The sequence below is a fragment of the Suncus etruscus genome, chromosome X, assembly GCF_024139225.1.
Source record: "Suncus etruscus isolate mSunEtr1 chromosome X, mSunEtr1.pri.cur, whole genome shotgun sequence".
In the NCBI taxonomy this organism is placed as follows: domain Eukaryota; kingdom Metazoa; phylum Chordata; class Mammalia; order Eulipotyphla; family Soricidae; genus Suncus; species Suncus etruscus.
In genome coordinates this window covers 27,799,290-27,824,827 of record NC_064868.1, presented here as the reverse complement: position 1 = coordinate 27,824,827, position 25,538 = coordinate 27,799,290, and the positions used below count along the sequence as shown (strand labels likewise).

The following is a 25,538-nucleotide window of genomic DNA, read 5'->3' as shown; positions in this document are numbered from 1 at the left end:
CCTTGTTATACCTCATATTTCTGAATTTTTCTGTATAATTAAGAGGCAGGGGAAAATGGAGGGGCCAGGATCAAATGGAGACAAGAAAGGATAGAACTAAATATCCAAAGCTAAAGTTAACCACAACAGAATCAAGAAACCCAAACTATAACAATCTAAACTTAAAATGGACTTGTTATAGCAGGGCAGGTGGTGGTGGTATAGAGTGCACTCTGGGAATACTGATGGAGGGAAGTCAACACAGTTGATGGATTGGCCATGATTCATGGTTGGATTAATTGAAATCAACTATAAAGGACTTTTTATTTCACAATGGTTTCAATAAAATAAAATTAAAAAAAAGAAAAAATAAATTGGACATCAAATCACAAGCTGAATCTGCATCCTTTGTTACAGAGGTGCTTCTCTTTGATACGTTTCTGTTATTTTCCCAGTCAATGTCTTTTCCAGTTTGTTTCAACATCTCTCAGCATGTTGAGCATGGATGGATCTCTGCTTCCTTGAGTTTATTGGTATGAATCTTTCTTTCTTTTTTATATTTGTCACCTTCTGAGAGTCTTCAGCACTACTCACTTCTGATTTGGGTCCATCTGTCTAATCTGCTTATCTAATTCTCTTGGCATTGGGACTCTGCCATCTGAACCCATTCTTCTCTGTATTCCAAATCCTCCTCAATAATCATCAATTAACATGCCACCTCCTCATACTTCCTATGTATTTCTTCTCCCATATGCTTAGCTCCTTTGAGTTGAATTTCCTGGATTTCCTTTTTTACTTCATATTTTAAAGTTCTGTTTTCCATAAACTTCATACCTCTCACTAGCAGCAGCTTTCTCAGCTTCTCCCAGCTTTTGCATGGTCCAATTCCTCTCCAACCAGCTGGATCCTATGGTTCCAGGATGCTACCTCAGCCTCAGGATTTTACCAGACCTGCCCTTCTCCTGCCACTTTCCACTAGAGGCACCTGGCACTCTACTCAAGGGCCTGCTGTGCAGAAATGGCTCTTGCTCTTCACTGCCTTGATGGTCCCCACCCAACTTCTGCTCACATTTTTGTGCCTGCCCCTGCCTTTCAACATTTCAGCCACTTCTCCTTTAGCTCACATCCTTTACTGAAGCAACACATATTTGCAGATTTCCTTTAATCAGCACACAGGAATCCAAAAAGAAAAAGCAGCAAATGTAAATTGTACCAGCACTCTCGTCTGCATTTATAGATGTATATCTTTGCAATAGATACGATGCACAATGCTAAAAGAATAAGTGGCATAACCTATGTAAATAAATATAGATTGCAGACATATTCCACTTGCTTAGGGAAGCCTAACCTAAATTGGACTACAAGGTAAATGTGTGATGTTCCATCTCCAAAACATAAAGTTATTTCAAATTTAGATATTGGACTAGAGCAAGGATTGGGTACATTACATTCATTGATTGATGAGGGCTCAAGTAAAGGAAAATGGAATCACTAGTCATCACTATATGTCATTGAGACATGCTTGCATGATTTTATTTTCGGAGATTTTATATTGAACATATAGTTATTGATATTAAAATGAACAAATTGAAAACTGATGTCAGAGCCAAACACGAAATCTATGACAGGTACAAGGAGCAAGAGACAGATAACAGTGATCTTTCCACCTAGAGTGGAAAGCAGCTGAACAGCCAATTCTAGCACTTTAAGCTTATCCACGGAAACCTGAATTGTTGGTTTTGAAACCATGGAATCTTTAAATATACTACTATTCAGCAATAATGGGAGAAGTTACGAGGTCAAGGAAAGTTTACCAGGATATAAAAATGAGTAGTTCCGCCTATGCCAGTAACACAGATATACTAAACCTATAAAAGTAGCTCTTCATATGGTGCCACATGTTTATACAATCAGTACTGACTCATTCTTATATTTTAGGAGAGGGGAAGAAAGATAAAACTGTCATTTATTTAGCAATTTAAAAAACTTTGTTTTTGGTTTTTGGGCCACACCCAGTGACACTCAGATGATACTCCTGGCTTTGCACTCAGAAATTGCTCCTGGCTTAGGGGAACCATATGGGATGCAGGCATCAAACCCAGTCTGTCCTGGATCAGCTGCATGCAAACGCTCTACTGTTGTGCTAAATCTCCGGCCCCTAAAAAACACATTTTAAGTAATGGTAAATAATACTAAGAAGAAACCAATACAAAATTATAAATGGTCATGAATATTATTAAATTTAAAGGATTTTAATTGATGGAAATAAGAAATATAAATAATTAACATAAGCCAAATGTAAAAACTTTCTGAAACAAAATATAAAAAGAAAAATAGAGAGACCATCTTGTGAAAGCGAAGTCACGGAAACTAAAATGTGGATAGTACAGGAGAAAACAACATCTACCTTTCTCTGATTTTACTTCACAGTCTAGAGGCCTATATAATGGTTATATAAGAGCACAGGAATTTAAAATTATATTTATGAGAGCAAAGATACAACAAAACTTCTATTAACTTTTGAAGAAGAGGTCTATGTAAATTTAATAAATAAATAGAGAAAATGGCCAAGTGCCATTATATGATTTTTATTCTCATAAATTTCTCTCAGATTCACTTAAGATATTACATACACATTGGACACAGTCCAGAGTTATATATTTTGGTTCTGAAATAGACTAACCTGCTTTAGAGTTAAGATTACAGGAACATTCTTTTGCTCTATTAACTGCATATTATTTATACATTTTATTAGCATTTCAAAAGTTAATGAAGGAGTCAATGATGAAATAGAAAACCAAATAGGTCATTTGAGTTCTTAATTAATTCTTTTAAAATATGCTTGGCCTCTGGGAGAATGGTTATAGGGGAAAAAAGCAATTTCAGGAAAAGAATACAGTGTTGAATCTCCTATGAGAGAACACACAGATAAGACCCTGTACTGCTTTGCCACCTTCTGGCCTTCCTACTTTTGTTAATCAAAGTTCAATTCTCATAATAACTGAGGCCTTAAATCCTTTCTGTCCCTCACCAGGCACATCCAATCATTTGACAAGTACTATCACAAAAATGTCTTTTTATACCCCATGTCTTTACCTGAAATCAGACTTCACTTCTTCCTGGAGGCCCAATTTCAGTGAACTATTGTGAATGATTACAAAAACAATCCCACACTCAAGGAATGGTCACCACATCAAGGGGGGGGGAATAATTTCCTTATTCTTGGGATATGTCCGGCCACCTGATTTCCATTGATCAAAAGAAATTGAAGAAGTGATATGGTATGGATTCTGATCTAAAGGACTATTTCGCTAGTCCAGGAAACACTGTAGTTTATTTAAGCCACAAAACAATTATTATTTGTTCAAATAGTTACCTGCTATGTTTACTACACAGAGTTCTAAACCATTCAACTATGAATTCATCCACTCATGAGAAATTTATTTTCAGTCTGTTTAAAATAGGAAAGTAGAGAAATATTAATATAAAAGAATAAGAAGTGGAGGACATAAAATTAGAAATAAAATCTTGGATGCTGAAGATGGAAAATATAATCTTTTTTTTTATTTTGGTTCACACCCGGCAGCGATAAGGGGTTTCTCCTGGCTCTACGTTCAAAAATCACTCCTGGAAGGATTGGAGGACCATATTGGATGCCGGGATTTGAACCACCATCCTTCTGAATGAAAGGCAAATGCCCTACCTCCATACTATCTCTCCAACCCCCAAGGAAAAATATGATTTTTCAAAGACATATGTTGTCTTACGTTCTTTGCAGCTATGTTCATTGCACAATAGCCAAAATTTGGAAACAATCCAAGTGTCTAGGAATATTGTAATGGACAAAACTATGGTGTATATATGTCTATATACATATATAAGATGAACTAGTACTCAGCAATAAGAAAAAAATTAAACAATGCACTACATGGTTATAAATATAAATTATGCTTAGTGGAGCCAATAAGAAGAAGGACATAATATTCAGAATCATCTCTCTCATATGTGGGATATAAAGAATCAGGAATAAGGAAACACAAAAGACCAACAGCAATGGCAATGGAACTTAGGAGCTGGTCTACAGAAGTAAACTCTGAGTGAGGAAGATAGATTCAAGGGGTTTCTGGTACATTGGTAGTGGTAAATGGACATTCCAGTAGTACGTGTAGTGTTTGAAAGAAATAAGGATGAGAATATCATTATCAATACTACAAACCATAATACCTTAAGAAAAATGAGAAAAATGACAATATAATTAAAAGGATAATTGAAAAAATAAATACTAAGATCTTAGGGCCAGCGAGCTAGTACAGTGGCTGTGGCTCTTGCCTTGCATGTGGCTGACCCTAGTTTGATCCCCAGTGATGTCTGTGGTCTCCAGAACGCTGTAAGTTATGGCCCAAAACAGAAATGACAGAAATAAACAAAAACATGAAAATGGAAGAAAAATACTAATATACTTAAAGAATTTTAATTCTCATATCCCTAGCTCATTGTTGTTTCTTATCTCTACTTAGATTAGAAACAAATTGCCTATTGAAAAAAACAGCATGATTTTAGTGCTCTTTCCAAAAATATCTTTCCTTCAATCTTTCTATAGAGAAAAGTTTAAGTGAAAGTTTATATTTCTGTATTTTTTCCTACCATCCTATTTTAGAATATAAGCACCCCAATCCCTATTTAGTTCATATAATTCCTTCCTTCTCCTTATAACAACTTCACTTTTTGAGTTTCCTCCCTCCCTCCCTTCCTCCCTTCCTCCCTTCCTCCCTTCCTCCCTTCCTCCCTCCCTCCCTCCCTCCCTTCCTCCCTCCCTCCCTCCCTTCCTCCCTCCCTCCCTCCCTCCCTCCCTCCCTTCCTTCCTTCCTTCCTTCCTTCCTTCCTTCCTTCCTTCCTTCCTTCCTTCCTTCCTTCCTTCCTTCCTTCCTTCCTTCCTTCCTTCCTTCCTTCCTTCCTTCCTTCCTTTTTCCTTATTACTCTCCACTGGTAGCCTGTTTTTAATAGAAGACTGAGTTACAAGATACATACAGGGATACATAGTTTTAGATATTAGCTCACACTATCAACAACTTTTTGTTTTGTTTTTGGGTCACACCTGGCGGTGCTCAGGGGTTACTACTGGCTTTGTGCTCAGAAATCAATCCAGGCTGGTTTGGAGAACCTTATGGGATGCTGGGATTCAAACCACCTTCCTTCCTGGGTTGGCTTGTTGCAAGACAAACGCCCTACCACTGTGCTATCTCTCTAGCCCCTACTCACAGATTTAACTAAGCTACAGAACAGAGGAAAGAAGCTTTAGACCTGACAGTGTACATGAGAGAGTGGAGGTAAGGATCAGAACTAGAAGGTTGGTATGAAACATAGAAGTACATAGAGAACTAACTGCTGCTTTTGACTTTAGCCTGGAGTCCCAAAATAGTATTTTTCACTGCCCTACAACATCTATTTTTTCATTCATTTATAAAATGTGAATAATATATCTTTCATATAAAAGTACTATACTGAAAATACTGAAAATATAGATGCCAAAGATATATGTATGTCCTGAAAGTAGTAACATCTTTTTTTTGTTTGTTTTGTTTTTGTTATTTTGGGCCACACCCATTTGATGCTCAGGGGTTACTCCTGGCTAAGCACTCAGAAATTGCCCCTGGCTTGGGGGGACCATATGGGATGCCAGGGGATCGAACCATGGTCCTTCCTTAGCTAGCGCTTACAAGGCAGACACCTTAACTCTAGCGCCACCTCACTGGCCCCAGAAAGTGGTAACATCTTAAACAACTTTCAATAACATTAATAAGCAGATGAACAATATTGAATCTCACTCATAGTTCATAAATTCAAGAGCCTAAAATAAATGCCTAAATTTCAGTGGCCTAAATTACTGTCTAATAACCTTCTATCCTTCTCAGCAATTTTTGTTTTCACTGATAATTTTAAGTCTTGAAATGGGAAATAAATCCCTGAAATATTCTTCTCATACTGAATTAAAGCACTACACTAGATAAAAGAATTTATAGAAGTATTTTTTGAACCAACGAAGTCTTTATAAAATATAAATCAATATTAGAATTCCAAATTAAGTTCAAAACCTCCAGAATTTAACCTAGACTAATGGAAAACTTGACAACCTTAGGATAACAACAAAGGGAATTTTTTTTTCATCTCAAGTTTATATGAAACTAATTCACCTAAAGAATGAAAGTATTGATTTTTTTCACTTGTTTGGTGAGTCTGAATACCATATCTGACCTAGCAAGAGTCACTATTTTATAATCAAAACAACAGCTACAACAGTGGTATCTGTGGTTAAAAATAAAAAGACAAGTCAAGAGTCCAGTTATCATAGCTGTGACTTTGTTTTAATAATCACCATAATCATAGAGGACCAAGAGGACCTTAGTAAATGAATGGTACTTACATCGCTTCCTTAGCTATTAAAATATAAATCAGATTATAGAAGAACCGGAAATAAATAGAATCCTTACAGGACATACATATATGTCTGACATCTTTTTTTTCCAACAAACTGTTCTAACAAGGTGTTTCAGGGACTCCTTAAACTCTGAACTAACTAGAGATATTATAATCCAGGTGGTTGCCATTTCTATAACTACCAACTAAAATGTGAAAAAAATAGCACTTTATTTGTTTTAGCTGTTTGTTTGTTTGTTTGTTTGGGGACCACCTCAACAGTGCTCAAGGCTCAGTCTTGACTGTTCACTGAGGGCTCACTCCTGCTGGGGCTTTGAGAACCATATGGGGTTCTATGGATTAAAGCTGCATGCAAGGCAAGTACCCTTCCCATCTTCTGTACTATTTTAATTGCATTCAGATACTATGGAGAATGAGAGAAAATAATCATTAGAATTATAGTTAGTGAAAGGTAAAATCATATAAAAATGGTATTAAGAATAGCTTGTCTAACAGTATACACACTGTCCTGGGTAGGATAAGTTAAAATCACAGAATCCACTCCAAAGTCTGATTTTTCGTTTCTGTTTTCATTTTTGAGTCACAACAAGTAGTGCTCAGTTTCACAAAGTGTGGTCAACTGGTTCCCTGAACAACACATGTGGGGGCTCCTCCATACAACATTTAAGTACCTAGGTATTCTAGATCCTAGCGTCTTATATTGTGGGTCAAGACTATATAGACAATATATAAGTAAATGTGGGCTCATGAAAAAATTGATATGAGTAAAAGGTAGTAAATATGCAATAGTAAATATTTAAAAAGCAATTGTATAATTGTATAATTGAATTCAATTCCTTCCTTCCTTCCTTCCTTCCTTCCTTCCTTCCTTCCTTCCTTCCTTCCTTCCTTCCTTCCTTCCTTCCTTCCTTCCTTCCTTCCTTCTTCCTTCCTTTCTTCGTTTCTGGCAATGTTTATCCATGTTACATTTTCTGAGTGAAACGAGATCATGGGCAAATGGTTTAAAGAGCATTTGTCTAGAATCTGTCACAGGATAGACACATTCTCAACTTTCCTTTATCTAAAAGTGCCTCATTTGTGGGACCATCGAGATAACACAGAAGTAGGGCATTTGCCTTGTATGCAGCTGACTCAGGATGGACCTGAATTTGATTCCTTGCATCCCTTATGGTCCCCAGAGCCTGCCAGGAGAGATTTCTGGGCACGGAGCCAGGAGTAACACCTGAGTACTGCTGGGTGTGGCCAAAACACTCCTCCCCCCCAAAAATTCCTCATTTCATTTGGGTAAAAAGCAATTTTTCAAGAAACACAACTTTAAATAGCTATAGTAGGAAACATTTCTTTGGTTATTGGGAGACACAGGAGATTAGGTATTTAATTATTGTTCAGGCTTGGTCACCATAATTGGGCAAGTATATTTCTTATTTCCCTTTAAAAATTTCCCCAAAACCATTTTACAATATCGTTCTGTTTCCCTATACTTTTTTGTTGTGATTGCTGTTTCGATTGAGAGTTGTCTGCTTTTAGCTGTGGATATGGCACATTTGGTGGTTTATCCTTGTGTGTGGTCTTGGAAAATTGACTTGAGGCAAGTGCTCTAACATTAGTGAACCTTGGGGTCTGTCTTAAACTTTCACTGTATTAATTTTAAGTAACTAAAAGAAGGCATATATATCATTAGCTAGAATTTTGCTTACTTATTTCAAATAAAATACAAAGATTAAAGAAAATGTTTGAAAAAGGTCTTCCATTTTCTAAACTCAGTCAAAAATAATCCAAATTCTTAAAGCCTTCTTATATAGAAATAAGCATTGTAAATTTCTAAAGATGGATTGACTATGTAGCAATCTGTAAATTTGTTTGACCATGAAACCCTATTTGAACAGAATGTCTACTTTTTATACATGTAAGGAATGCTAGAAGAGGTATATGTATGCATTGATTTTAAACATTGAGTGATTTTGGAAAAGAGTTTACTACACGTTTATAGTATTAGTGTGTAAAGAATTTCTGTATTTAAAAAAACCCAGCACTTCTTCCACAGCAACAAGTTCCCTATATGATGAAAAGAAAAATAAAGAAGTTATAATGTTGAGGTCATTCATTATATTTAGCTATGGAATACGTATAATGAATAAAATATAAATAAATATTAGAATGATATTCATTTTGCAAAAAAGAACTTTGAAGAATCTCTAAAATAAACTGGAACATTGCTGACATCAGTTTCCAATAAATAATGCTTTACTTTCTAAGGTAGATTTTTATGGTGACCTGCTGCACATTTGAGTAAAATGATTATGTATTTCATTTTAATTATTGAGTATAGGGGTGCCAATAAATGACAGAACAGAGCTGGAAAGTTAATAGAGCATAGTTGGGCACTTGCTTACATGTCATCGATTGGAAATTGATTCCTGACACCACATATTACTCTGAGTCCCACCAGGACTCAGTTTCCTAATCACAGAATCAGCTGTAAGGCCTCAGCACTGCTGTATTTTGCCCCAAAACAAAACAAGCAAACAAAAAGACTACAGTCCTGAAGTGAGAAGCTGAATTTTGGACAAAGAACCAAATCCCTTGGTCTCAAATAGAAAGAAATAAAATAATGACTAGATAATTATCTTATGAATAAAAATAATGAAATTTAATAAGAGTGAAAAATAAAACTATACCAGAGACAATGAAAATGAAAGGAAATCTTGGTCATTATAAAAGTATTAACCTTTTAGGTCTACTTTAAGACAAGATCGTCCAACAAATACACCAAATTCTACACAAAGATGACACTAAATTCCATGACAATTATCTCTCTCAACATCAATGTACTAAATGCACCTGTTAAGAAATACAGAGTGACAAAATGAATCAAATAGCTGACTCCAAAAAAATGCTCAAAAATAGTGAAAATAAATAAATTAATTAAAAAATAAATATGTGAAGGACCTATACAAAGAAAACTACAAAACCCTACTTTAAGAAATAAAAGAGGACATAAGGAAATGGAGACAGACACCTTGTTCATGAATTGGGAGGAGTAACATCATTAAAATGTAAATACTCTCCAAAGCATTGTACAGATTTAATGCAATGCCTCTAAGTATACCCACGACATTCTTTAAAGAAGTGCATCAAATACTCCTGAAATTTATCTGGAACAATAAACAACCGCAAATAGCTAGAACAACCCTTGGGAAAAGGAATATGGTAGGCATCATTTTCCCCAACTTTAAACTGTATTATGAAGTTATAGTCATTAAAACAGCATGTTTTTGAAATAATGACAGACTGTCAGATCAGTGGAATAGAATAAAGTATTCAGAGAATGTCCCCCAGACATACAATCAATTAATCTTTGATAAAGGGGCAATGAATGCAAATGGAGCAAAGAAAGTCTTTTCAACAAGTGATGTTGGGACAACTGGTCAGCCACTTTCAAAAAAAAAAAAAAACAACATAAAACGAACCCAGCTCTCTACATGACACTCTGCAAAAAGGTCAAATGCAAATTGATTAAAGACACTGAAATCAGACTTAAAACCATAATGTATATAGACCAACACATAGGTAAAACACCCCAAAATATTGAGATTTAATGGCATCTTCAAGGAGGAAAGAGCAGTCTCCAAACAAGTGGAAGCGGAGATAAACAGATGGGACTATATTAAGCTGAGAACATTCTGCACCTCAAAGGAAATAATGCCTAGGCTGCAAAAGCCACCCACAGAATGAGAGAAACTCTTCACCCAATATCCATCAGAAAAGGGTCTAATATCGAAAATATACAAGGTACTGATAGAACTTAACAAGAAAAATACATCTAACCCCATAAAAATGGGGAGAAGAAATGAACAATTTCTCAAAGAAGAAATACAAATGGCCAAAAACCACATGAAAAAATGCTCCATATCACTAAACATCAGAGAGATGCAAATCAGATCAACAATGAGGTACCAACTCATGCCACAGAGACTGGCACACATCACAAAGAACAAGAATCATCAGTGCTGGTGGGGATGTGGAGAGAAAGGAATTCTCATTCACTGCTGGTGGGAATGTTGTCTAGTCTAGCCCTTATGGAAAACAACATGGAGATTCCTCAAAAAACTAGATTTGAGCTCTCATATCATCCAGCTATACCACTCCTAAGGATATACCCTAGGAACACAAAAATACAATATAAAAATCCCTTCCTCATACCTATATTCACTGCAGTGCTATTTACAATAGCCAGACTCTGGAAACAACCAAGATGCCCATCAATAGATGAATTGCTAAAAAACATTGGTACATATACACAATGGAATATTATGCAGCCATCAGGAGAGATGAATTCATACAATTTTCCTATACATGGATGTACATATAATCTATTATGCTGAGTAAAATAAGTCAGAGGGAGAGAAAGAGACTCAGAAGAGTCTCACTCATCTATGGATTTTAAGAAAAATAAAAGACATTATTGAAATTATTCCCAGAGATGAGAGCCGGAAGGACCAACTCATGATATGAAGCTCAACACAACGTGTGTAGAGTGTGGTTAGAGAAATAACTACACTGAGGACTATCATAACAATGTCAATATGTTCAGGATGTAGAAAACCTGTCTCAATTACAGGCAGGGGTGGGGAGGAAGACGTGGGCATTGGTGATGGGCATGGGGCATTGGTGAAGGGTGGTGTTCTATTTATGACTGAACCTCAACTACAATCATGTTTGTATTTATGTTGTTTAAATAAAGACATTAAAATGTTAAACTTTTCATTTTCTGATATAGACTAGAGTATTTGAGATTAAAAAAAAACACACAAAGTAGCACTGAAATTGTTTTGACTACTTTCAAGAGGCACTGTAAGGGCTTTTAAAGGGTCTTGCCAGATTTTACAAATCAAGTGCAGTGTTGTTCAATAAATAAAGTAATGAGAAAAATAAGGGATCATTAAACTCTAAGACCACAGAGACAAAACAAGCTTTACAGAGCATAGTGGAATCAGAAAAAGAGGGTACACATTTGGCAGTGAAATACCCATTCTTTCATTCTTTTCACTTTCCCTACCCTCTCCCAAACTATGTTACAAATATGAAATACAATCCCCAGAGCTCTATAATGTATTGATATGTATATATTTTTGCCTCTACACATGCCTTACCTAGAGAAATAAATACAAAGTAGAGAAATTACAGAAACAAAAGGCAAAAATTTCCATTACTTTTCAAAGTGGATCCTCCTAGCCCCTCCTGAATGATGGGGTGATGCTTGTAGGCTTAAGTACAATTAGGGGGCACTATATACTTGTTCACTTAAATTCACATAGATTTCCAGGGTGAGAGTGACACTGAGTTATTTATTTTTTTGGAGAAGGAAATAGGCCAAATAACTTTGGGAAACTCTGGATCAGAAGCACAAGAAAAATGACAGTCTAACTGGAAATAAACTACTATATTTATATCAAAAGTTGTCAGGCTTCTTGATGGATGGCACATTTGTTAATTGATAAATGAAAAGTTCCAGGAACTGGTCTTTTTCTGTAGCACTCTATGCTCAGTAAGGAGCATTCGGGTTAAGCTTCAGAAACATCTAAGGATATCCATCTTTGTGTACAATCTTGAAATTGGAATTTTGAAAACGTTAGTGATTTCAAATCAGTATGGTGACATGAAGAACACTTGTAAGAACACTGTTTAGCTAAAGCTTATGAACTATACCTTTGAGCTAAAAGATAAATATGATGCACAATATTTTTTCATATATTTTTTCTGCATTGGGGGGATTGTTTGGGGGCACATTCAATAGTGGGCAGTGCTTCCTCCTGGCTCTGTAATAAGGGGTCATTTCTGCTGACTTGAGGTCCAGACAATGTGGGATGCCAGGGATCTTACCTGGGTCTGCTTCATGTAAAGCAAGTATCAATCCTTTGTACTAGATGTCTGGTTTGTTTCTTGCTTTCTTTTATACAAGTACAATAAAAAGAATTCCAGGATCAGATTAGAAACTTGTATCATGCCCAATTGAAAATAAGTGATTCTGTGCAGTGTAGTACTTAGTATCATTGTCAGGGGAGGCTTAAGTAGTTTGGAATGAAAATTCCCTCCTGGTACTCTTTTGATACACCTCTATCTTTTGTTCAAGGCTGTGATCTCAGGCCAATTTACCATTATATCATCTTAGTTTTTCATAAATAAGGTGGACATTTTAGATGTTTTCATAGTCTTTAATTTCTGGAAACTGAGAGCTAGAACAATGAAAAACGCATAAAGCTACAGTAAAAGGCTAAAATGCATCCAAACTATAGCAGAACCTTTTATATTTAATGAAAAATGGAGAACAAAAAAAACCCATAATGTTAATGTTTCCAAGAGTAGTAGGACAGCTAAGGTTAACCTGCTTAATGTTTTACTTTTTCTAAGAAAGTATCTAATATCTATTGAAATTCAAATGTTTTTGTTTGCAATACAAATGCTTTCTTTTCTGATTAAAAACATTTTTTTTCCATAATGGCTTACATATCTTTCACAGTAGTATTTTAGGTACATATTAACATTGAATCAGGGGAATACCCATCACCAACTATGTCCTCCTCCCATTCCAGTTCCCTTTCTACAACCCATATACCCCACCATAACCCCCCGGGCTCCTGGAGTAGGTGGACCCCTCTTTGTCTGGCTTACTATTAGTGATCACATATCTGTTTGGTCCTGGAACCCTCCCTTGTTTCCCCCTCTATTTAAGAGGCAGAGCTAGAAAAATCGAGGTATGTGGTTTTGTTCGAAGGAAAGAAAAGCAATAGATTGGGGTACAAAATAAGAGGTAAAAAAAAAAGAAGTCAAAAGTCAAATACGCTGAAAATGGGCAGAGTCCCTCTAGAGGCTTCCAACCTCAGTTTGAGAGAGGATGTGAAAAAGGTAATTGAGATACCACAACAATACAGAAAAAAATATCGAATTAAATAACCGGTGAGCACTACAGCAATAAAGACAGGCACCACTCAATAGTCTCGGTTCTGATATCAAATCATGCTCTAGTGCAAAAAGAAAGAGAAAGACAAGACAAAATAAAATAAAATAATATTGGAGACATGAACCGTAGTCTCCACACCAAAATAAAGACGTCAAAAAATCGATCAATCAATAAATAAACATTTGGAAAAATGATTGTATTGTGCTTTTTTCCTCCTTTTCTTTATCCCCCTGCATAGGCACAGTAACTATTGGGGATATTGTAGAGGGAGTTCCCTTGACCTAGGAGATTCAGGGTTTCACGGCCCCTGTCGTATACTGTCATGGGATTAACTCTAGACTCCTTGCATGATCATTTACTCTCTCCTTGCTGCTTTCGTGGTGTGTGGAAGACTTCTGCTTTGTCTTAGATGGTAAAATCAGACCTCTGTTTCTAGAGATCTTGGTGGCTGTGCAGCTCAGGGGCAAATGCTTTTCTCTTTAATTTGTCAATTCGATTAGCTACTTTCATTTTTGTTTTGTTTTGTTTTGTTTTGTTTTTGGGCCACATCCGGCGATGCTCAGGGGTTACTCCTGGCTGTCTGCTCAGAAATAGCTCCTGGCAGGCACGGGGGACCATATGGGACACCGGGATTCGAACCAACCACCTTAGGTCCTGGATGGGCTGCTTGCAAGGCAAACACCGCTGTGCTATCTCTCTGGGTCCAGATTAGCTACTTTCATTTTTTCAGAAAGAAACAGAACTCAAGAACTTGAATGTATACAAAGGTAAACACAGCATTTAATTATTTACCCATGCTTTCAATTAACCAAGAGAAAACGGAGAAAGATGATGTCTGTGATTATTTCTGCACTGTGTTCATGACGATGAAAAAATGATATGAAAGTTTATCTTCCACAACCTTGACACAGCACTCACAGCATAGTGTGAGGTTATAGGAGGAAGTAAATAATCCGCGTTGAAGTTCTATTTTAATTTTGTCCAGTTGGAACTCTATATGGACATGTTAAAATCTAAGACATTATTATTTTTTCAACGGAAAATGTCCCTTAATGTTTTAGACTTCAGGTTGGTCAGGTTCTAGCAATGTGACTTTGAGCAAGTCTGGAGTCATGATCAGATTAAGAGGCATCTGAGGGAAATAGGCTACAGGTTAGAGAAAAAGTATCAGTACATTTTTCCAATCAAAGTTTAGTCAGAACTTTTATACCACTATACACATCATTTTCGTGACTCCATCACAAGTCCTGAAATAAAAAAAATATAACAAAAACAACAACCCTCACTGCTTGCTATTACCTAGAAAATATAAGTCATTTACCAGAATGGCTGTGGAAGAACAAGGCATATTTCTACATTATATAGTAAACAATTCTTTTCAGTTTTGATGAAGAAAAGACAGAAATTGCATCAGCGAGATTTAAAGTGGCTGTCAAGGCTCAATGACAGTAAAATCTATGTTGAATAGTTGCTCAAAGTCAGCTCCAATGGCCTGTCTGAACATTTCCAAGGACAATTACATCTCTATTTTAGCCAAGTGATAAAGGGCTCAATAAACATTCTGCTTAAGACCCTCTTGACTCTTTTTTTTTCCTTTCCATAAAATTTAAATCTCTTTGTTTTTCAAGGCCCAAAGAACTGCTGGTCTTTATTAGATTTTATTTAGTGACAACAAATCATATTCATCCTTTTCAGAATTTATGATAGCATCCCAATGGAAACTAAAACTAAATCTAGTATTAAATGATATATGTCTTAATAATCTTCTATTAGATATAATCCATGTTTCAGAATAAACAGGTTTAATTGATATTTCATTTGATCTCTCTCTATAGAATCAAGTTTGAAGAGTACAGATTCTTGCAGAAAAGAACCATGCTTATACATGGTAATACATGTTAAATTAATTGCAAAAACAATTAGTTTACATTTATATATAGCTTTATATCTTTTTGTTTTGTTTTGTTTTTGGGTCACACCAGCGGTGCTCAGGGGTTACTCCTGGCTGTCTGCTCAGAAGTAGCTCCTGGCAGGCACAGGGAACCATATGGGACACTGGGATTCGAACCAACCACTTTTGGTCCTGAATCGGCTGCTTGCAAGGCAAACGCCGCTGTGCTATCTCTCCGGGCCCAGCTTTATATCTTTTAAGAGAACATACAATTCATAATTTACTCATCCCAAACTCTCTTGTATATATATAATTGGTTGGTATAAACATAATCCTTGGCAGGCTCAAGGCACCATATGAAATGCTGGGAATTGAACCGAGTCAGTCTTGGGTCGGCTGCATACAAGGCAAATGCCCCACTGCACTGCTCTCATCGCTCTGACCCAGGTCATGGCATTTTGAACATCACTGAGCCATGCACGGTTCTCTTTTGTTTGATTTCATTATTTATTCATTCATTTGTATTCACTATCTACTAAACTAATTATATCATATGAAATCCAATATTCTTGATTTTTAAAATAATTTAATGGGTCAGGAGGACAAGATAACTATTATTAGTTCAACATATAATTATGAAGTGCTTGTTGTATGTCATACACTATATTTCTCTCAGCAATTTGAAACAGATCACATTGTAATTTAGGGTGTTTCTGTTCCATTTCAACCTGCATTTGCATGAAAATAGTAACTCTTAGTGGAGCTTTTTTCTCATTCTGTATACTAGATCCTCACCCCCAAATCTTTCTGAAACCTCAAAGGGAGATGTTTGCCAAACAAAACTTCAAATGCAAAAAAAGTTCCTAGTAACCTGTAACACAAATAGATCACCTTTGTACTTATCTAAATAATTGGCAGTGTGGTAAGAAAAGAACTTTCCTATATAATTTTCCATTGTTTATGACACCCTTCTTCTCTAGAGTGAGTGGCTGCCAATTTTTGTGCACCACAGCGACCAAAATCAACTTCATCTGTCTAATACTTGACTCATTTTGAACTTTTTATAAGATTTTGTCAAAAACACATTTTAGGAGCATAACAAGCTTTTTTTTTTTTCCTCTCTTGCTTTCCAAAGTAAAAAATACTAGAAATTTGACCAACTCTTAGCAGAAGTTTATCTTTTTGAGAGAACAGGAAAGAAAAATAATTACTACTTGAATTCACTCTGGCCTTTTGGCTTCCCTGTTCTTATTTTGAAGCCTTCTATCTTTTCAGTAGCTTTATAAGAAGAAAAGTATTTTAGTCCTTCATAGAACAAAAAAAATATATCTGTAGTCAATGTTCATAATAATAGATTTAATTAGACATAGAATTTGAGGTTGACTTTAATACTAGATCTTTCATGAAACCTCTCAGTTGTTTTCTGCTTGGTATCATTATGGCCTATGAAAAGTTAGTTTGTCATCATTCTAATTGTCTTTTATTTCTGGTAGTTTGTATTTTGTTTCTGTTAGATAAAGTGTTTCATGAACCTTGATATATGCAGGTGTAGATTTATTTGTATGTGTCTCAGAAGACATTCAATCTATACTTTTTTTTTTTTGGTTTTTGGGCCACACCCAGCGTTGCTCAGGGGTTACTCCTGGCTGTCTGCTCTGGCAGGCACAGGGGGGACCATATGGGACCATATGGGACACTGGGATTCGAACCAACCACCTTTGGTCCTGGATCGGCTGCTTGCAAGGCAAACACCGCTGTGCTATCTCTCCGGGCCCCAATCTATACTTTTTAAAGGTAGACTCATATTGTTTGGTTCTTGAATATTATCTGACCCCATTTCAAAAATTGCTTCTTAGCCATTTTCTTACTTGTCTGTTAGGCACACTGCTTCAGCTCCATAAAATTATAATCTCAAATCTTCAATGTTCCTTTCTATATCTTAAATATAATAAATAAAATAAAATAAAATAAAAATAAAATTCTAATTAGTTTGCTAAAGTATCTTACCAATAACATTTTCTGATATATCCTGTAAAATTTTATAAATTTTGGAAAGCAAAGAGGAAAAAAATTAAATCCCCTATCTTTACAGTCCCCAGAATTAATCAGATCATGTAATAGTTTAGACAAAAACACTTTCCCTATTCCTGCATATGCTTCATAAATTACTGAAAATATAAATGTAGATGTGTAACTTAAAGAAAATATTAGATAAAGCAAATGTTCTTTTCTCACCACTTTCATTGTTGAACCCACTTTTCCATGATACTACAGTTATAAAAATGATTAATTTCCTTATCAACATTTTCTAAACTTTTGCATATTTCAGTTTATGTTTTAATATATAATATATTTTATATATGTTATTCATAGAAGCTAGCCAGCAATGCTCTCTATATTTTCATATATTTTGAAAAGCATTTAATGCAATTTATTTAATTTCATACATCATTTTATATTTTATTACATGTTAGTTACTTAAACCTCTTCAGATAACTTTTGATTTTGGTGCCATTTTTCTCATGAACAATAGTGAAAAGAAACAATAATTTTTATGCATTTCTTTTATTGAGTATCTCAGTAATTCTCCAGGGGAAATACCAAAAGGTCACATTTCTGAATGATAAGGCTTTAGAATTAATAAATATATCTAAATGTAGCCCTTTCATCAGCCTTATAAATATCTAATAGTGTATAAAATTTTACTAATCATAGCAATAATGTATATATAGGATTTAAGTGACCTTTTCTTGTTTTCTAATAATGTGGAGAAAAATATTTGTGTCCTTACATTACTTAATTTGATTACCTGTTCAAATAGTATTATTATGTTTTCATTAGGCTGCTAATTTACATGTTGGAGATATTTGTGTATTCAGAATGGTGATCCTAAGGTATAGACATATCTATATGTATGTATGTATGTAATAAAAAACTCTTTCCAGCAATGAGATTAATTTATAAGCTACTAGCTTTGTTCCTTTTTGATATTTGGGAGGGAGGTAGACATTATCTAGGTGTACTCAGAAAACTATTATGCAGTACCACATGGCAGGAGTGTTTATATAAATGGCAAATGTCTTATCTCCAGTATTATCTTTTTAACTTTGTCTTCGGATATTTTCAGTCTTCTGACTTAATTTTTTTGCCTTAATATTTGTCACCTTAGTACCTTAGATTTGTTACCTTAGTATTCCCAATACTAAGGCGCTAATATATTCAATGCTAATACTTTTTGATTTAAGTATAATCTAACATTTTGATTAACTATTATCCCTTTACTGAATAATTGTTTATATTTTATTTATAGTAATTTTTCATTATTTAAATTTCATGTTGAATAATTTTATATTCTAGGATTGATCCATTGCCTGCTAACTTTTTAAATCTTTAATCTATTATACATTGAAGTTACTGTTATTTTAAGTAATGATATCACAGGCCAGAGTGATAGTATGCAGGGAGGGCTCTTGCATTGCATGCCGCCAACGTGGGTTCAGTTGCTGGCACTACATATGGTCCCCAAAACTCCACCATGCATGATTCCTGAGCAGAATCAAGAGTTATCCCAAGCACTACCATGTATGGCCCAAACCTTCCTTTCCATACCCCCAATAGAAGAAAGTTGTGTGATCATCACATAGTTATTACTCTTTAAATAAATGAAAAGTGGGATCAATGAAAAGTCAGCAACAACAAAGATGGTGAAATCAATGAAGTGGATGTGATCAGTCTATCAGCTGTTTTGAAGATGGAATCTAGAGCCATAAGCCTAGAAATGTTCCTAGGAACTCTCAAAAGCAAGCAAACAATATCAGCAAGTGCTTCAAAAAGGCACACAGCCCTTCCTACACTTTTATTTAGACCAGTGAGATATTTAGGTTTTGGACCTTTCGAACTGTTAGAGAATATATTCTGTTGTTTTAAGCCACTAATTTGTTATAATAGCCCCATTAGACAATGAATTCGCTAATTCATCCAGCTGCATAGTCCTAAACTTCAGAGCCTAGCACTAGAAGCCTTCTTCAATTGTCTTCATTTTACTGACTCAGTGATTATAGTTTCATTTGTGGTATAGTACAGGATTAGTTATGCAGAAAACACAAGATATAAACTGAAGATGGACACCTATTCCAACTTCCAGACATGGATTCTTGCTTGCTATACCATTAGAGCCACCTACAACATTGTGCAATTTGTTTCTGCTTTGTTCTTGTGTTCTGGAGATGTTTGCTGTATTGAGATATGTTCATTCTACTTCTAGAGTTGATCCATCATTGCTATTAGAACAACAATGATGACATTTTATTGACTTAGGAGGAAATATAGCTTTGTAAAGCAATGTTTAAGGCTGCCTTACTCTTCAGGTAGAAGAGCAAACATTGTGAATGCAAGTCATTTCTTCCACTTTCAGTTCTTTTCCATCCCTACTTCCCTCTCATAGACACAAAACCTTTATATATACATACATATATATGTATATATATCCCACTTTCAATTAGGATTTGACATAAGAAAAATGAAGAGAAAAAGTAGACATGCCATTACAGACCCTAAAGAGCATCCTGAATATTCTATGAGTCTGTTTTCTATGATGACTATTCAAGAAAATGTCTTAATGCAGAGGTTATAAAAGATGCAGTCAGAGAGGCCAGAGAAATAGCAGAGTGATAGGGTGTTTGCCTTGCACACAGCTGACCTAGAACAGACCCAGGTTCGAATCCCAGCATCCCATATGGTACCCTGAGCCTACCCTGGGAGATTTCTGTGCACAGACACAGGAGTAATCTCTGAGCTCCTCTAAGTGTGCCCCCAAAGCAAAAAATTTAAAAAGAAAAGATGCAGTCAGAAAAAAGGGATTCAACTCCAAAGGCACCCATCTCAAAAGCTTGTATACAGGTAATACAACTTCCTTAAAACTGCATTCAAATAGAAAATTGCTTTAGCAATAAACCTTTTAATGTCTTCTTTTTTTTTTTTTTTTTTTTTTTTTTGGTTTTTGGGCCACACCCGGTGACGCTCAGGGGTTACTCCTGGCTATGCGCTCAGAAGTCGCTCCTGGCTTGGGGGACCATATGGGACGCCGGGGGATCGAACCGCAGTCCGTCTCCTAGGCTAGCGCAGGTAAGGCAGGCACCTTACCTACAGCACCACCGCCCGGCCCCCTTAATGTCTTCTTTTTAAAATTTTAGTTTATTGTTTTTAAATTTTAGGCACTACGTGGTTTTTAATATTATCAATGACAGATTACTATTTTTAATTACTATTTATATATTGTGGTATATAAGCTTATTCAAAATACAGTTGTTTTTACATTTTCAGTTTGCTTTACAAAGTTGTTCAGGATTGAGTAGATCATGCAATGTACAACACCCTTCACCAGTGCATTTCCCATCACCAATGTTCCCATTTCCTCCACACTCCCCCTCCCTGTTTCCTGTTCTATTTCTTTTCATTTTCTTCTCATCCTCCTCTCTTTCCTTTTTATTTTCCTTTTAGGCACTGTGATTTGCAGTATTGTTACTGAAAGGGCGCCATGCATATAACTTTATTTCCTTTCAGCACCAGGTTCTTGTCAAGAGATCATTTCCAACTATCACAACTATCGTCATAGTGGTCCTTTCTCTGCCTTAACTGGATTCCATCTCTCTTTGTAGCAAGCTTCCTACCATGGCCTAGTCATCTTTTCCCTCAATTCTATTGTCTCTGAATATTATTACCATACTACCTTCTTTTATGTTCCACAAATGAGTGTGATCATATGATGAATGAGATTTCTTGCATAAAACATTCCAATACCTTCTACCACAGTGTTTACTTCCCCCCACCATCGTCCCAGTCATACCCTTCTGTTCCCTCTCCATCCTCCCTCTGTGGTGAGCTTTCTACTGAAGACCAGTTCTCAGTTTCTTTTGCCTTTGGCATTTGCTATTCCTTTACTATTTGTCATTATACCCTACATGTGAGAGAGGCCATTATGTGTCTGTCTCTCTACTTCTGACTAACTTCGCTCAGCATGATGCTCTCCAGATCCAACCAATCATGCAAAATGCATGATTTTATATTTTCTTATAGCTAAATAGTTTCCTTTTTGTACAGCCAAGGGTATCAGGAAAATATAACTTGTGGATGAAGTATTAATCAAGTACTTAGAATATTAACATATCAATAATCTGCTGTAATATGTCTGGGCTACAAAATATACATGATACCATTTTTCAAGTTTTATTAAATCATGGTCTACAGATCTCATATACCTGTCAAGTAGTATCTTAATATCCTTGAGGAGCTAACTTATAACCATCACAAATAAGCCATTCATAAATAAGTACATAAAATGAAACACATGCATTTTGAAGTGTATAATATAGTTCTATATTTTCTTTGACTTTGTGGAAAATAACATCATTTTTAACAAAAAGACTTTCAAACAAAAGAGATTAAGAATGTCATATTGTGGAAAGGCTTTTCACTATTATAGAAAAATGTTAATATCTCAAAGTTTTACATTCTTGATTAATGTCACCCACACTATATAATTTGAAGCTACTTCTCTTATATGTATGATTCTAAATGACAATTATATATGACTTGATATCTTGTTTTTATATGTTGTCTTCAATTCTTTCAGGTTTCAATTTGATAAAGTATATGTATAAATCATCTTGATTAAATTTAGTTTAACAGATTAATGAAGGCACCTGCTGGACTCTTAAATTCTCTCCAGGGAAGTCTCAAAAACGATTGTCATGGAAACAGCCTCGTTCTGATAAGTTCCTTTCAAATCCATGTTTTCTTACATATATATATATATTCATTTTTATTTACTTTATTTGTTATAGCTGTGATTTGCACCTTACTAGAACTAAGATTCATTATTTTTATTTCTTCACTGGTGTGATCTCAGCATCTTATAATCTTGATGGCATAAATGTTTATTTCGTATACAGTGAATGAACAAAAAATGTTTTTCATGAAAACTGTGGTCATTATGAATAGACAGAGCCAGGTATTTGTGGTCCAGCATAAGAGTCCGGTCTAATATGGACATTGTTTTGATCTGGGATGAATTGATCTCAGAACTCATCCATAGCATATGGATGAGACAACAATGAGACAAACCAAAGAGTAGGCAAATAATAGCAGGGTAGAAATGAGATGTTATAACCATTCACTAAACTGACGCCATATGAAAGCAAGTAGTAGAGAGAAAAGAAGATTAACATTTAGAAGTGGTACCAGAAGCAGATGGAAGGCAAGCATGCTAAAAATACCAGAATCATAAAAAGGAAGGTGTATCACTCTCAATGAAATGATTGGAAAGTTCCAGATGTTTCATTGTTGATGGCCACTCTACTTTCCATTGAGTTTCAGTAGGGACTACTGAGATGTTGCTTCAAATTCAGATTCCCATAGATCCTTCAAGTCAACCACTATTAATTTATTTTTCTGGCTTTGCTCCTAGTAGCAAAGAACCCATCACATAAAACAGTCATCTTATCTTTGTCTTGAACTTTCTTTTTGTTTTGTTTTGAATCACATCAGTGGTATTTAGGGCTTATTCCTGGCTCTGTGCTCAGGGATCACTTCTGGAAGTGCATGGGGACCACATTGGTGCTGGGGATAGAACCCAGGTCAGTATGGTTTAAGGCAAGGATATTATCAGCTGTACTGTCAATCAGGCTCTGATAATTTTTCAAATGAAGAAAATCCATTAAGAATATCCACTGCTGGTGGGAATGCCGTCTAGTTCAACCTTTATGGAAAGCGATATGGAGGTTCCTCCAAAAACTGGAAATCGAGCTCCCATACGATCCAGCTATACCACTCCTAGGAATATACCCTAGGAACACAAAAATACAATACAAAAGCCCCTTCCTTACACCTATATTCATTGCAGCACTATTTACCATAGCAAGACTCTGGAAACAACCAAGATGCCCTTCAACAGACGAATGGCTAAAGAAACTGTGGTACATATACACAATGGAATATTATGCAGCTGTCAGGAGAGATGAAGTCATGAAATTTTCCTATACATGGATGTACACAGAATCTATTATGCTGAGTGAAATAAGTCAGAGAGAGAGAGAAAAACGCAGCATGGTCTCACTCATCTATGGGTTTTAAGAAAAATGAAAGACATTCTTGCAATAATAATTTTCAGACACAAAAGAGAAAAGAGCTGGAAGTTCCAGCTCACCTCAGGAAGCTCACCACAAAGAGTGATGAGTTTAGTTAGAGAAATAACTACATTTTGAACTGTCCTAATAATGAGAATGTATGAGGGAAATGGAGAGCCTGTTTAGAGTACAGGCGGGGGTCGGGTGGGGAGGAGGGAGATTTGGGACATTGGTGATGGGAATGTTGCACTGGTGATGGGTGGTGTTCTTTACATGACTGAAACCCAAACACAATCATGTATGTAATCAAGGTTTTTAAATAAAATATAAAAAAGAATATAACATTATGTTAAGATTATGGGAAAATTATCGAGTCTAAAGCTCTTTTCCTTGTACTCACCCTAGTAACAAAATTCCAGGTGGGTGCATATTGGGAAAAGTCTCACAAAAAATCATCATGGGAGGATCCCATTTTAAGTGATGTAGTTCAGAAGAACTAGTACAAAGTAGGATGTCCCCACTAATTAATAATGGTATATAGAGTAACATGCTTAGGGAAAAGATGATATCAAAGATTAGCCTAGAATACAAATATAGAAACAAAAATGTTGGACCAGAGCAATATACAGTGTGTTGAGCATTTGCATTGTATGCGGTCAATCTGGCATCCCATATGGTTCCTTGAGCACTATCAGGAGTAATTCCTGAGTGCAGAGTCAGGAGTAACCACTGAACATCACTAGTGTGCCACCACACCTATTCCAAGAAACAAAAAAAATATGAAGGAAGGTGAGAAATCAAAGGGTGGGGGCAAGAACAGAAGGGTTGGAAGTAACATAGGGGCAAAAATCAGGGCCTTGGCTCTTCTATGATCTAAGAGATGGAGTATTTGTCTATATCTAAATCACTAGACCCAGCACTATGGGAAGCAAGGGATCCTAAGTATAATAAATAATTTAAAATGTATCTATTAAGGAGTTAGCTTAGGGATGGGAAAATGGGGTCACTGTTAGAAAGATGGGGTCAGTGATGGATAGGACATGTGAACATTGCATGCCTGAACATGTATTATAAACTACTTTGTAAATCTTTGTAAATCATGGTGTTTTAATAAAAATTCATTAAAAATTTAAAAAATGCCTCTGTAAAAGCAAGTAGATCTCATTACCCCTGTGATTCACTTGCACTGTAATCGGAGATGTGAACCTTACACTTTCTCTTTTTGTCTCTGTTCTTTGTGTAGTCCCTCTTCCTTTCTTTCCACCCTCTGCCTTCTATTGAAAGGAAGTCTCAGTTTTCCTTTGCCAGCTGCTGAGAGCAGTCCTGTTTTTGCCTGCCTTCATCGTACATTTTTCAACATTCCTGTAATAGCATTTTGCCTCTGAGCGTGGGCTCACTGAGACACTAGATAATAGGCGATGCCTAAAGCAAATGGATTAACCCAAAGGCCTTAGATGAGCCAGCTCACTCTGTGAGATCCATGAATTCTCTGCAATATTCTTATCAATTGGTAAGGTATGCAAAGAGCCTTTCAATGCCCACACAAAGACTCAGTTTTCCTATTACCCCCCCCCCAAAAAATAAACAAGCCACGCTTAGTCCTCTCCACATAGGGCTTTCCTTCACTTTTCTCCTCTAAAATTCCAATAAAATGTTCGACCTTCTAATTCTGAGTGTGAGCATGCTTATTATTAAAGTTTTATTATTGAACATATTGAGGATCCTGAGAATTATAAACCAACACAGAGACCCGCCATCACTGTCGCTGAATCACTATCCTCTTTCTCATTTCTCTAAATAAAACTATCTTTCTTCACTAAAATCAGGGTCATTTATTTATGCCTGATAACATAGCCCATGCTGACTGCTATCTTATTTGATATACCACAGGGCTCACTGTACTTGATGTGAAGTCATGTTCTTTTGGTCACGTTCTATCTTTGGAAAGTATTGATGTTTTCTTCACAGCCTTCCCAATTCTCATGTCTCCCTGCTTTTCTGTTTTCCATTTGCTTCCAAATCGAGGCTTACAGAGCAGTATACACTTTGTAGAACTTGGTGATAGAATCTTGAGAAGAACAAAATTCTTAGAGAGCAGCTATTTTATCTCTCCAATACTCAAACTTGCAATATGAATAGGCAGAAATGG

At 35.8% G+C, this 25,538-nt stretch overlaps 1 pseudogene; it reads right to left on the bottom strand.

Moving 5' to 3' along the window:
* Positions 1-390: 390 nt before the first annotated feature.
* LOC125998798 (tropomyosin alpha-3 chain-like) overlaps positions 391-25,538 on the bottom strand; it is a 64,590-nt pseudogene continuing 39,442 nt past the window's right edge.